We start from the raw sequence: 12,979 nt of genomic DNA on the forward strand, positions 1-12,979 counted from the left end.
TCGAAACTATTCTCTAAATTTCCCCATCTCGTTATCTTGGACAGGATGGCATTAACTCTAGCTATTAAATGACCAAAATGTCCTTCCAAAGAAAGCATAAACTATGAGAAAGTTTTCAATGTCCTTACATTTTCCGAATTGCACCTCCATTTATTATCAAGCCATGTCTATGGCAATACCCAATTGATATCAACACTAAGCTCCACCATCCTCACCAACCTTGCCGCCTCACCTCTCTCTCTCTCACACAAATTTTCGGTCTTCAAATTTCTTTACTCGCAAAGTAGAGTGGAGTACAATTTATACCTCCCTTATACTCTCATACACATGGGCAGAGTTCGATTCCCATAAACACCCACCCTCCTCTCCAAGTCCACTAGAATAGAGTATATTAGGTTTAACAAATGACGAAAAAAATTCCCTTACTCAGAAATAAAAATAGTCGATTTTAATTTTTTCGTGTCCAATTAAAGAGGCTACAAGAAGCTTGGTATATAATACCCTAATCGAAATAGAAATAACTGGTTTTGAACTTTTGGTGTTCAATTAAAACCTTTTTATGTTCCAAAAAAATAAAACCTTGATCGAAATAGAAATCGACAAATGTGTTTGTAAGAGAGAGAGAGAGAGAGAGAGAGAGAGAGAGAGAGTGTGTGTGTGTGTGTGTGTGTGTCACGCCCTCGATTTTCAATATAAATAATAATTCATTTCAATAATCAATCTCCGCATAATATAGATAATACCCAAAAGAGAGTTCCCCGAAGGATTACTTACAAACCAAGTCCCCGAGTTTAAAGATTTCATAATATCCAAAGTTAAAAGAGTTCAAATGATTTACTGTTATACCTTTTCAAGAAATCAAACAATAGATGATAAAACCATTCCTCGATGCCGGCTTTCAAAAGATGTGAAGTCAAGCATGCACACCATGAGCTCCGCTTTAAGATCCTTGCTTTTTACCTGAAAATGATAGGTTGAGCTACACTAGCCCAGTAGAGAAATCTATACTCAAACTATATGTAACTGTGATGAAACATGCAATAAGAGTGAATGAATTCCAATGAGACGAACAAGAGGGATAAAGGAGCACCACAATGAACCGATAGACTATGACTACGGGATCCTATACGTTTTATAGTTATCCCTAACCATTCATACACCGAGTCGGAAGTAGCATTCAACACACACGTCTATCCAAATAACCTACGATAATTTCTCATACCGTTTTAAGATTTCTCAACGAACACCATAACTAGCTTCCTCATTTCTTACCATTCATCATTACGCCCCTTTTCATAAAAACGTTCATTTCTTAGTTGCCAAAAATACTTTCAAGAAAACTCTCGACCTTTACGGGTCAAGCTCTGTTGATTCGAATTTGAATAGCCGGAGTCCGTTGATTCTGCGCACGAATACCGAAAATCATTGATTCGCTCAAGAATAGCCAGAGGATTTTCATAAAAATTCTTTTTCCAAAATCAAGTTCTTTCCTTTTCAAAAACTTTGATAAATTCAATCATTTATTCTCTTTTTCAACGGTTACAATCCCCAATAATACACAACTCAATCAATAACATAAACTTTCGTAATCAATCATAACTTCATTCATCATGTGAGACATTCAACTGTGTTACCACCACTTGCGTCACAATGAATTCTCTCCACCTGGGTTTCCGCATTACCACACATTGCGTTGCGGGCCCTTTATTCAAATTCTCAATTCAAGCATACACATACACAAATCATCGTTCAACGTACAAGCAGGCAACATTTCTCAAATTCACCTTGTAATACAAACTCGTAAACATGTCAAATTGTACGTTGATAAATACCTTAAGTTTACATTATTACTCTAAATCTATCACGATGCTCTACGTCACGTATCGAACCCATAACGACTCCACGACAAACTACCCACTTGGTTCTATACGAGAATCTTATAAAACGGATGCCAAAGGAACCTAGAGAGCTCAACAGGACGAAGTGCGAGGATACGAGTCACAATACTACCAATCGAGTCACTAGACAAACTCATATCTACTCATAACACTCATCACTTTACCCCTTATAGTCCACGATACTCCTATCAACCTCATGGCACGATCCCTAACCAACATCGTTAATATTTAGCCCTAATGAGTGCCAAGAAACAAGGTCGAAGTTATTGGGACATAAGAAATCATACTCAAGAGTGACTTAAACATGTTCTAATTATAAACGGAATCATAACACGGAACGAGAACAACCTTAGGAATAACCACGGACATTGGCAGATTAACACACCTTTACTCAAATGGTCATAACTTTTTGTGTACTAAGAGTCTTAAAGTGATTCCGGTGGCAAATGAAAGCTAACTTCAAGACCATCGAATCGATATAAAGTTTTTATGAATCCGACATCGGACGAGAAAGTTATGGCCATTTGAAGTTGGGCTGAAACCCAGAAGACGAGCAAAAATTCCAGAGAAGGGAGGGATCGATCCCTCCTCTCTTGGGGATCCATCCCCAAGGTAAAAAGTCATGTTAAGACCAGATTTGAATGAGGGATCGATCTCTCATTCTTGGAGATCGATCCCTAGGCGATTTTGGGTGATTTTCTGCAGATTTTGATATATTTTCAAATGAACGAAATAGGACGATCAAAGCTCGATTAAAGCACGAAATCAACTCATAAACACATAGAATGAGTAAGAAATCCCTACCTCAAGGTTAGAAGCTTCAAACACGAGATCAACGAACGAGCCCTAGCTTCCAAAGCTCCGAAATCTTCCAAGAACGAGTTCTAGCACAAACCCACGCGATTCCAATGCTCAAATCACGCGTAGGAGACGGATTGAAGGTTAGATTTCATGGGTTTCAAGTGATTGGTGAAGTTTTTGGGTGAGAGGATGAGAGAGAGTGAGAGAGCCGGAGAGAGAGAAAGAGAGCCGAGAAAGCGAGAGACGTGAGGAGAGAGAGATATTTTGGGGTTTTTAATCCCCTACACACCACCCCTCTATATATACTCACACACACACCAAATCACACTAACAATCCCTCCGACTACGATTCTATCGTTCAAACCCCAAACCAAATTAACTCCACAAATTTCGCATTAACTTATAACATTTCAAAAATTAAAAAATTAAAAAATTTCCAGGTCTCTACAGAGAGTTCATGAGATTTTTATTCATAAAAATTATCGATTTACTTTCACGATTTTGGTGCATGTCAGGTTTGAATTAGTTTGCATCTATTGAAGCGCAATTAAGGTTTTTAGTTCCAGTATATAAGGATGAAAGGATTGTGGAGCATGATGCTCTATTTTCACGTTCTTGTGAACGGGACTTGTATTTTTAGTAGTTTTTTTTTTTTGGAATGAGTAAGGGGGGAGTATGCATGTGTTTTTACTCTTGCAACGTAAATCAGTGAAACACAAATATGGGAAACCCACTTTGATGAATGCGCTATTGACCCCAAATTTATAATTTGTCTTTTTAAAAACTTTACCAATCAAAAGCAATAATTGTGAATAGGTTTTGAAATGTATTTCGTATTGATTGTTCTCATGACATTGATACAAATATGGTTGAACCTTTTTTCTTTTCACTTAAGTGTCCGGATCAACTTACGCATACTTTGACTAATTCTAGGAGTCCAATCCTACCACCCATTTGCAAGACCATCTTATATTGCTCTTTTTCTCATCTTTTTCATTTATTATTTTTCATTTTTAATTTGTTGTACTTAATTAGTAACATTGAAAATAGATGTGCATATTTTCTAGAAATTTATTATCGAATGGGTATAAATGGAGCAAGAGCAAATGGATCCATGGAGGAGCAAGTGTGGGTGACAAGTAGATAGAGTAATGATAGGTGGTCCAGGTGAGGTTTGAGAGAGATAAAGGATACGTGTAATGGAAGGGAGAGGTGGTTTGGTTGTGGACGTTTGACTTGGATGAAGGTAGTTTAGGTATTTAGTAAGTAAAAATATGATGACATCACTAATTTCTGTTAGGTTTCCAATGGAAAAATAACAGAAGGGTGTAGTCAAAGAATAATTTCAAAAGCAAGGGAGTGCAGTGCAATTTCAGAAATCACAAGGGAGGTTCTTGCATTTGTTAGAAAAAAATGACAAACAAATCACATCGGAGGTTCCTGCTCTTTTTCTCATTTTTTTATTCTACCGATTCCTCTTGTTGAAACAACAAACAATTCAGAAATTTTTTTTTAATCAAAACTAACAAATGTGAATTTTTTTAAAAGAGAACAAAATAAAAATGCAAGTTGGCTTTTAAAGAAAAACTAGGGCTTACTCTTTAGGCTCTTAAAAAGGTTTTAAATCGATCTGATCGTGAATCGAATTTGAATAACTTGATTTCTATACGTAATATATATTAATTGGGTATGTGAGTGAATTGTTCAACCAGATTCAATGATTTAATATGAGTTTTAAAACTATGTTAAGTTTAATTCTTTAACAAAACAATTAATCAATCTTCAAAGGAAATAAAATAGGTTTGAGATTCTAAGGTAATTGTCTTAGATCACTATTTTCTCACAACAGAGGAATATCATGACAAGAAGATATTTGTCAGACTCATAATGTGTGATAACTCGAATCCATAATAATTATTGGTGAGCATTTGCTACGTGACCTACATCTGATTGTATGGGATCCATTCTGAAGTTTCACACTATTGATTGGAGTAGTTCAATTGGTTTAAAATAGTAATATTACATTTGCCGTAATAGACTGAGCTCATTTGAATATCGGTAAGGAGTTAATCAATACATTCAAATTTTGTTCGTGCAAATTTAATTACAAAGTCGATCAAGCCTCTACAGATATTCGTGTGAGTTGATTTTCCTACATGAACTTAAACAAAATTGCATAATTCCGATCATTTTTGTGTAACTCTGAGGTAGGTCTCGTGCACTCTAGTGTGCAAATAGTGCACCCATGGTATATTTTTTGGGATCCACTGCGGATGAATTACCATGGGGTTTTGGAGATTTTCCTCCAGTATGGTGGAGCCCAAAATTGGAAAAGATAGTCGTCATGATGATCTTCCAAATCCAACGGTACAAGCTATTGGTTTCGTTTACTCTCTCTCTAATTATGATATGCCAAAGGGGTCACTTCGATCTGGTACCCACCTGTTACAATTCCCCTAACTCCTCCTCCTTCTTCTCTCTCTCTCTCTCCCTCCACACATAATATACCAAATCATGATTACTCTCATCATAATGTTCATCATACCCACATCGTATTTGGCCCTTCATATATCTACCCCATTACCGGAGGGGAAGATCCATTGCAGATAGAGAGAGAAGATAGGAAGCCTCTGCTTTGAGGGGGATGTTGTCTGGCTCGATGCCACTCAATTTGATGACCCAAATTCTCGATTCATACACACACGAAAATCACTTCACACATATACACGATTCTTCAATTGGTGTCGTCGGACCAGGCTTCATTCCCCTCAATCACTGCTTCCTCCTACTCTGCCCAAGATCGATCTTTTTCCGATTCCATCAACCGTTCAATCACCAGGTTTGTAGTAAATTCCTTCAATTCCTGCAATTTTTGGCTAAAATGTGTTGTTCTTGTTGTTGGGTTTTTGGTTAATTTTCCATGCAAATCAAGGTTGTTTAGTTTAACTAGACTAGACTAGACTAGATAGAAAACAGATTGGGGCAATGATGAGGGTTTTGACCGATTGCATTCATCTGACAGAGTAGACAATGGTTTCCATCATTACTTCTTACTATTAATTAAAAAAATTCGTTTCAATGATTTTCAACCCTGGTTGTCATTGGCTTTTGATCTTTTCTTGCGGGTCTATAAAATCTTCGTAACCCTTTTGCGGTCCATCATTGGACTAATTATTTTGGCCACGACTTCATGGAAACGTCTCTCTCCTTCTTCTTCTATCCATTTTCGTTTTCTCTTTCTTTCTCTCTCTCTCTCTCTCTCTCTCTCTTTCTTTCTTACTAGGGTTTGTCTTCGAAAAAAATACCCAGAAGAATTAAGTAATTTTTGCTCTTTAATTCCGATTTAGATTCACAGTTTTCGCTCACATTGCACCGGAGTCCTGGACTAGCTTCCAAATGCTGTTATTTTCTGGGCGGATTTGCAGATCTGTACAGCTTTACCAACCACTAATGTTTCTGTTATTGTGCTTTGATTAAATAAAACATGGCATATACTGTAAAACTGAGGGTTCAAAGTGGATAGGAGGAGGAGATCATGGAGATTCGGTGTGGAATTCTGGAGGCGAGAGTGGATAAATATCCGATGGCATCGATTCTATCTTTTTGATAATATAGTTATCCGGGTTAACTTATGCGGATCTCGACTAATCCTCTCATCTTTCTTTCAATAATCTTTTGGTATTTGGACATCTTTCTTTCACTAAATCTTTTGGTCTTCTTTCTTTTCTTGTGTTTCCTTTGGGATGCAAACTCAAATCTCTTTCTCTTTAGAGAGAGGATAACGCAATTAATGGGAATGCTACTATTTTCCTTTTTCTAGAGAATATGTCTGCTTTAACTTGAAGACCAAGCCTCTCTCTTGTTTAAACTTTTTGAGAGTGGGCATATTTTTGTTATCTTATTTAAAAAAAAAAATTTTGGCGTCTTAATATATCAAACAGAATAATACTACGTAGAGAAATTAAAAATCCAAAACCTTACCAAGGTACATTTTACGAGATGAGCTCACCATGCGAGATTCGGACATGTCATGACACTTTTAGTTAAAGTTATGTTGTAGTTTAATCACAACGAACTATTAAATTTGGAGTGATCATGTCCACTCTAAGTAACGCGGTTTAACCACAACACGACCGGTTTAACATCCCTTTTAATATGTTGCTAAAAAATTCACAGCTCTAGTTTTTACTTTTCCTCAGTATTGTATGCAAAAAAACATTTATATTTCACAACAATTCACAGCTCTAGTTTTTATAGGTACGTATAAATATTTTGGGGGAGTTGAAGCGTTTCTCAATTGAAAATTCCTAAAATATTTTGTTGACCTGTATAGTGATTGAGAAAACTTCCATAAGCAATGGGGAGTGATTAATAAATATGGACTGCCAAAGTGATTCATAAACTTGTGTGAAGGCCATTCTTCTCTCCCTTCTTGAGAATCTTCTTGTATACGGTCAAGAATCATAGGCATTGGTCGGTTTGAATTTTGAGACGGGTTTTTGAGAGAAATGAGTGAAGAAAGATAAATAAAGAAAATGCATTAAAAATCGTGTCCAGAGATTTTTAGATTCAAAAACGAATAAGGCCTATCGATGTACCTTATTGTTCGATCTTTAGTCGATGATGCGGTATAGCAAGGCTTGTATCATTTCAATCCAAGTTCCAAGAAAGAAAAAAAACATAAGGTTGGTTGAGTTTGACCTTCTACCCTGATTGAAAACTTTGATTCATAAACTTTTTAAGTAATTTTCTGGTGAAGTAGCTAATGACATAGTATCTTCTTCTTTTTTCTGTTGTGGGCTTTCAATGAACAATCAGATGGAGCATCAGCCTGTTCCCAAATTTTCACATTCTGGTGTCTATTTTTTACCAGTTTCACTCGAGTTTGCGTCATTTTCATCACTGTAGTGTCCCATTCATTCACTGCACTTTGCACGAATTTGACAGCGATTCAGGTCTGGGATTCTGGGAAACACCACCAAGATGCACATGTATTATTGATAGTGTGATAAAGGAAGATGATGGACGCCAGAACACAGACTCTCTCTCTCTCTCTCTCTCTCTCTCTCTCTCTCTCTCTCTCCAAACTTCACAAGCTAGCTAGCGTCGGGCAACAGGTCAGCTAAATATGCCGGAAAATGAGTTTGCTGAAAATGGCAAAGCTTTCATGTGAAGAAAGTGGAGTTTCAAACTTCAAAACCTGTTTGTTTCCATGCTTTGTCAAATTCAGTAGCTGCTCCGGCATCTAGGAAATAGATACTATAGATGTGTTAAAAGCAAATATCTTATCGATTGCAAAAAAAAATGTGTAATGTACAAAATGTGGGTTCAGTACTCCAAGCCAAGCCGAGATTGGTTGGAAAATAGAAATATATTTCCCTATATTTAATGAAAGTTAGAGTATCTCCAGTCTCATTTCGAGTTTAATCAAATTTTCTTTTGCCGAGAAAAAAAAAATCATGACCCAAACCATTCCCAGTTTTTGAGTTTTACCCATTTTCTTTATCAAATTTGAGACAAACCAGACTCATACCCATTTTTTCTGCGTCTCTCTCTCTCTCTCTCTCTCTCTCTCATTGTAGATACACATTCACATCCACACCTCATTGTATGTCCATGTCTCGAAACCTAGTCCCGTTCAAGTGAATTGCTCTTTTGATTCAGTCCATGACACTCTCAAGCTCAATTATGCCAACATCTCCCATTGCTGCGACTCATCAAAAAACGACCCCAATGACTTTCACCTCATTTCTTCCAACCTGCACGTGAGACGTTCGAGCTTTGCTGGAGCAGCATTGGAGCAGCTAATTTGAGGATTTTCTCTTGTCTTATTTACATGAATGCCACTGGGTATTTAAAAAATGATAAATTTGGGTCAAAATAATGCTTTGCTATTGGAGATGCTTCTACCTAAAATGAGTTTTTTTCTCAAAATTTGACCCAAATTTAAAGAAGAGAGAGTAAGGACTAGAGATGCTCTTAATTTCTATTTTATTACTTATTAGTATTACTTATAGTGGGTGGCATGTGTGCAGTGTGTATTGCACAAAACCGATAGATCAGAGAGAGCTTCCGTTTTTTTTTTTTGCTGTGGCGTACGTACGTAACATCACTTGACACTTATTTTCACTTAAATTTTGTGACTTTACCCTAATACCAAAACTAATTAAAATGACACCTTAATTAAGATAATCTTCGTTTAGCTCGAACAAGGAAGCATCCCCAAAAGTATTCACTAATAACAAAAAAGGGGATAAGTCATTTTGATGTGAACAAATATATAAAACTCTGTCACAAAAATAGTTTTCATAATTCTTCCATCAATTAAAACCCGCTCATCTTTCTCTCCCTAAGTACGGAATGGGAAGACTTAAATTGACAATCGGAGGGCAACAAACAACAAGGAACGGAGGGCAAAGACTTGACAAGGTGGGTTAGGGCTTGTTCGGACAAAAAAGCCATTGGCTTTCCCGCCAAAAATAAACCAAACAAACCCACATAAAAACAAAAATAAGCCAAAATAAGCTGTAAATCGCTTCCATTTTCCAACCAAGATCTTCCGATTTTTCTTGCTGATGTAAGTTGTCTCCATCGACTGGTTGAGTCAAACTCTGTAAATCTCCTTCCATCGACGTGGATCAAGGTTTCGAAGTTTGGTTGTATTCCCTTGTGTTTGCTTTTACGGTTTTACCCTTTTTTTCTTTCTCTTTTTTTGTTTTCCCGCTTCTTTCACTAAGTCCAATAACTCAACCATACACTATAAATCCAATTCAATTACAAATCTCCGTTAGGGGGAGAAAAAATCCCAACGGAAGAATACCCACACGTAGGTGGGAAGATCGATTCAAACTCCTAACCTCTTAGAGAAATACAAAAGTCTTGGCCAACTGAACTAGCCTCAATTGATTTCTAGTCATGTTTTAATCAGCTACATAACGCAATGATTTTTGTACCCTTCCTTTACTATGCACATGTTTTGGTCACTATTCATGTCAATTTACAATACTATCTTTTCGTCGTTCTATTTTTCACGCATATTATAATTTTAGTAAATTCATTTGAATAAGAACAAAAAATAGAGTATGGATTTCAAAAAATAGCAAAGTGGTAAATTCAAATCGCAAAAATTAAATAATTGTTTTTTCTCTTTAGCATATTTTGATGAATTGGTTTCCGGCGCGCTCGAGTAAAGACCTACAAGCATAACTAAGACCAATGTGAAGAAATTGTCACCCAATCTTGCCAACCATACGAATTCAGTGGAAAGTTAAATTGCAAAATGTTCTAGCAAATTAAGAATGGAACAAGGGCACTGTAAGCTAAAATGCCACGGGGAAAATTGCTTTCTACTTGCAGTAATTTTTAGCAACACAAAATTACAAACTATACAGTTTCATCTGAAAAAGAATTAATTCTTGCAAATCCAATATATGGTAGGGGCAAAGGAAAAATATCATCATTCATCGTCTCCCATTGAATTCACAGACTGATAACCATTCTTGTGCTGCGCGTCGTGACCAATCAAGCTGACAAAAAGTGCCCCGGGAATCGACGAGAGAAGACCGCGATGTCAGTGACTCAATTGACATCGTGATCTTCGGCTCGTTGCTATTGACTACCCTCCACCGCGGTCTCTCGTCTCCCTTCCTCCGAGGGCCGCGACCACCGTACGCTACCGGGTTTCCACACGGAACAATCTCCTCCGGCCGCCAGCGCGTCCGCGATCGGTCTAATCACCAAGATGCCCTCCCCCACGGCGGCGCACGACAACACGCTGAAAAACATTCCCAGCATCACGCCGCCGTACACGGGGCTCTCCGGCAGCCAAAAGGACGACAACGCGAGGAACAACACTTGTATCGGCAGGCAAATCAGAACCGAGAACGCCAAGACGTGGATTCGAGCCCTCGTCCCCTTGTTGATCACGAGAGAAACTACCCTCCAATACGAAAACAAGAACGCGAAGGAATAGCCGATCCCGAACCCGGCGAAGACGACGGTGCTGAACAACGGGTACCTGCACAACAGAACCTCGTCTTCGGTCGAAAGAACGGAACTCGTGTAGAAAACATCGGGCAGTTTATCGTCAAATGGCTCGAAAAACACGAAGAACATCTGGAGAATCGCGACGGGAAAACACGCGAGGAGGATAATCCCGATCGGGCACAAAGGGCTCCTCTTCTTGATCGACGCATTGAGGAGGAAAAGGAGGGTGGTTAAGAAACCCGGCTGTAAGAATCCTAGGGAGAAAACAATGTGGATTTTACAGATGACGGATTGCTGGGGCAGGGTGAGATAGGGGAGGAATGGGAAGACGTTGTGGCGGTAGAGAAAGGGCAGGCGGAGGATTTCGGCGAGGGACCAGAGGGAGACGAAGAGGACGAAGAGGAGGCGGGCGAACCAGAGGGAATTGAAGTTTTGCAAGTGGTGGGAGGTGCGGGACTTGAGGCGGAGGTAGAAGATGGAGGAGAGAGAGAGGAGAGAGAGGAGGAGGAGGGAGGAGATGAGGGAGAGGGTGGCGACGTCGAAGGCGGAGTCCGCGATGGGGATTGGGGGGAAGAAGGAGGGGCCGGTTGGGTCGGGATGGGAATTGGTGAGTGATGGGGATGGGGATGGGGAAGGGGCGGTGTTAACGGGGTTGAGTTTTCTCATAGGTGGGAGGTGGTGGTGGTGGAGGAGGCGGCGGCGATGTGGTGGTGTTGTTGAGGGGATGTAATTGCATAATTTTTTTGGATGAGGGGAAGGGAGAAGAGGAAGGAGGAGGGTGGTGTAATCTCTTCGATTTTTTCCCCCTTCTCTTCTCCCAACCGGCGGAAAGGAGGCAGGTGGGAAACTACAAAAAGGAAGGAAGAGAGAGAGAGAGAGAGAGAGAGAGAGAGAGAGAGAGAGAGAGGTGGTTTAGGAGATGGGTCCGGGGATATCGGGGGTGTAAAGGGTTTGGTAGTTAATGAAGGGGAAATGGCTTTTATAGGATGTCAAAATCTAAAATATTGGATGTGTTATTGCATATGGAAAAACAAATACAGAGTATTAATACTCATCCGTTCCATATAAGGGCCCACTTTCATTAATTTCATTAATTTGATTGTACTTCTTACAAAAATGTCGATCTGTTTTAATTTATAATTTTTGGCACATGCAATATGAATCTTATTTATTAAGAAATTATTTATGGTTAAACTCTTCTCAACTTATCAATAGATATAACCCTTTTGGTATGAATAGTTTATCGGTTTGGGCGTGGATGTTCTTATTTGGACATCTTGTTTGGGCTACTGGATTTATGTTCTTAATTTCCTGGCGAGGATATTGACAGGAATTGATTGAAACTTTAGCATGGGCTCATGAACGTACACCTTTGGCCAATTTGATTCGATGGAGAGATAAACCAGTGGCACTCTTTCCATTATGCATATATAAAATATTATAAATTATAGGATATAAACAATTTTCTTAAGATGGTGTGTATGGACCATCAAATGGCTGCTCGGACCATATGTGATTGAGCACAGAGATTCATTACGGTGACTAAGATAAACACTCGAAATGGGTTTTGAGCGTGATAGAACTCTCTTACATTGTCTCTACGTCTACAAAATAGTAACTACAAGCAGTCCAAGCCCAGAGAATTCTTATAATGCTAAAGGGATTATGAAAGCTGCGGTCACTGGACCCAATTGGTGTCATCCTTATCTACATTTTGGGATTAGGATCCAATCCTCATGGGATTTTCCCCCTGAGATACACATATATACAAACTGACTGACTTAGGCATCGGGGGTGTTGATTGACCCCACACCACTGTCTAGCTAGCTTTCTTGTAGGTCCTTAGTCGAGCGCGCTGGAAACTAATTCATCAACTATATTGTTCATTCGAAAAAAAGATAGCAAACGTATTCATGAGAATCCAGGCCCTTTTTGTGAATTCCGGCCTGTGACTATTTCATAACCCCATGTTTTTGTGCTTTTCGAATGCAGTCCACCAGTATATGCAAAAATTAAGCTGGTTAAAGCCCACTTTCAATTGTCCTTGTCCTATTCGGATTGCTCTGAATTTGCTTATATTTGTCTAGTAGTATAAGTGACCTGCCAATTATGCAGCCCAAATTTTCTCACCTACAATTCATTCTTAGCTTTTTTTGAATCCAATTACTTTAGATACATTTTAGGCCAGAGGACAAGATAGAACTATTATCCAAAACCTGGTTAATGCAACCAATATTTACGAAGTTATGGTTTTTTTGTTTAAAGTCCTTTCACAGTGTCAAGGGCATAAGTAT

This window comes from Rhododendron vialii, chromosome 3a (genome assembly GCF_030253575.1).
Source record: "Rhododendron vialii isolate Sample 1 chromosome 3a, ASM3025357v1".
Lineage (NCBI taxonomy): Eukaryota > Viridiplantae > Streptophyta > Magnoliopsida > Ericales > Ericaceae > Rhododendron > Rhododendron vialii.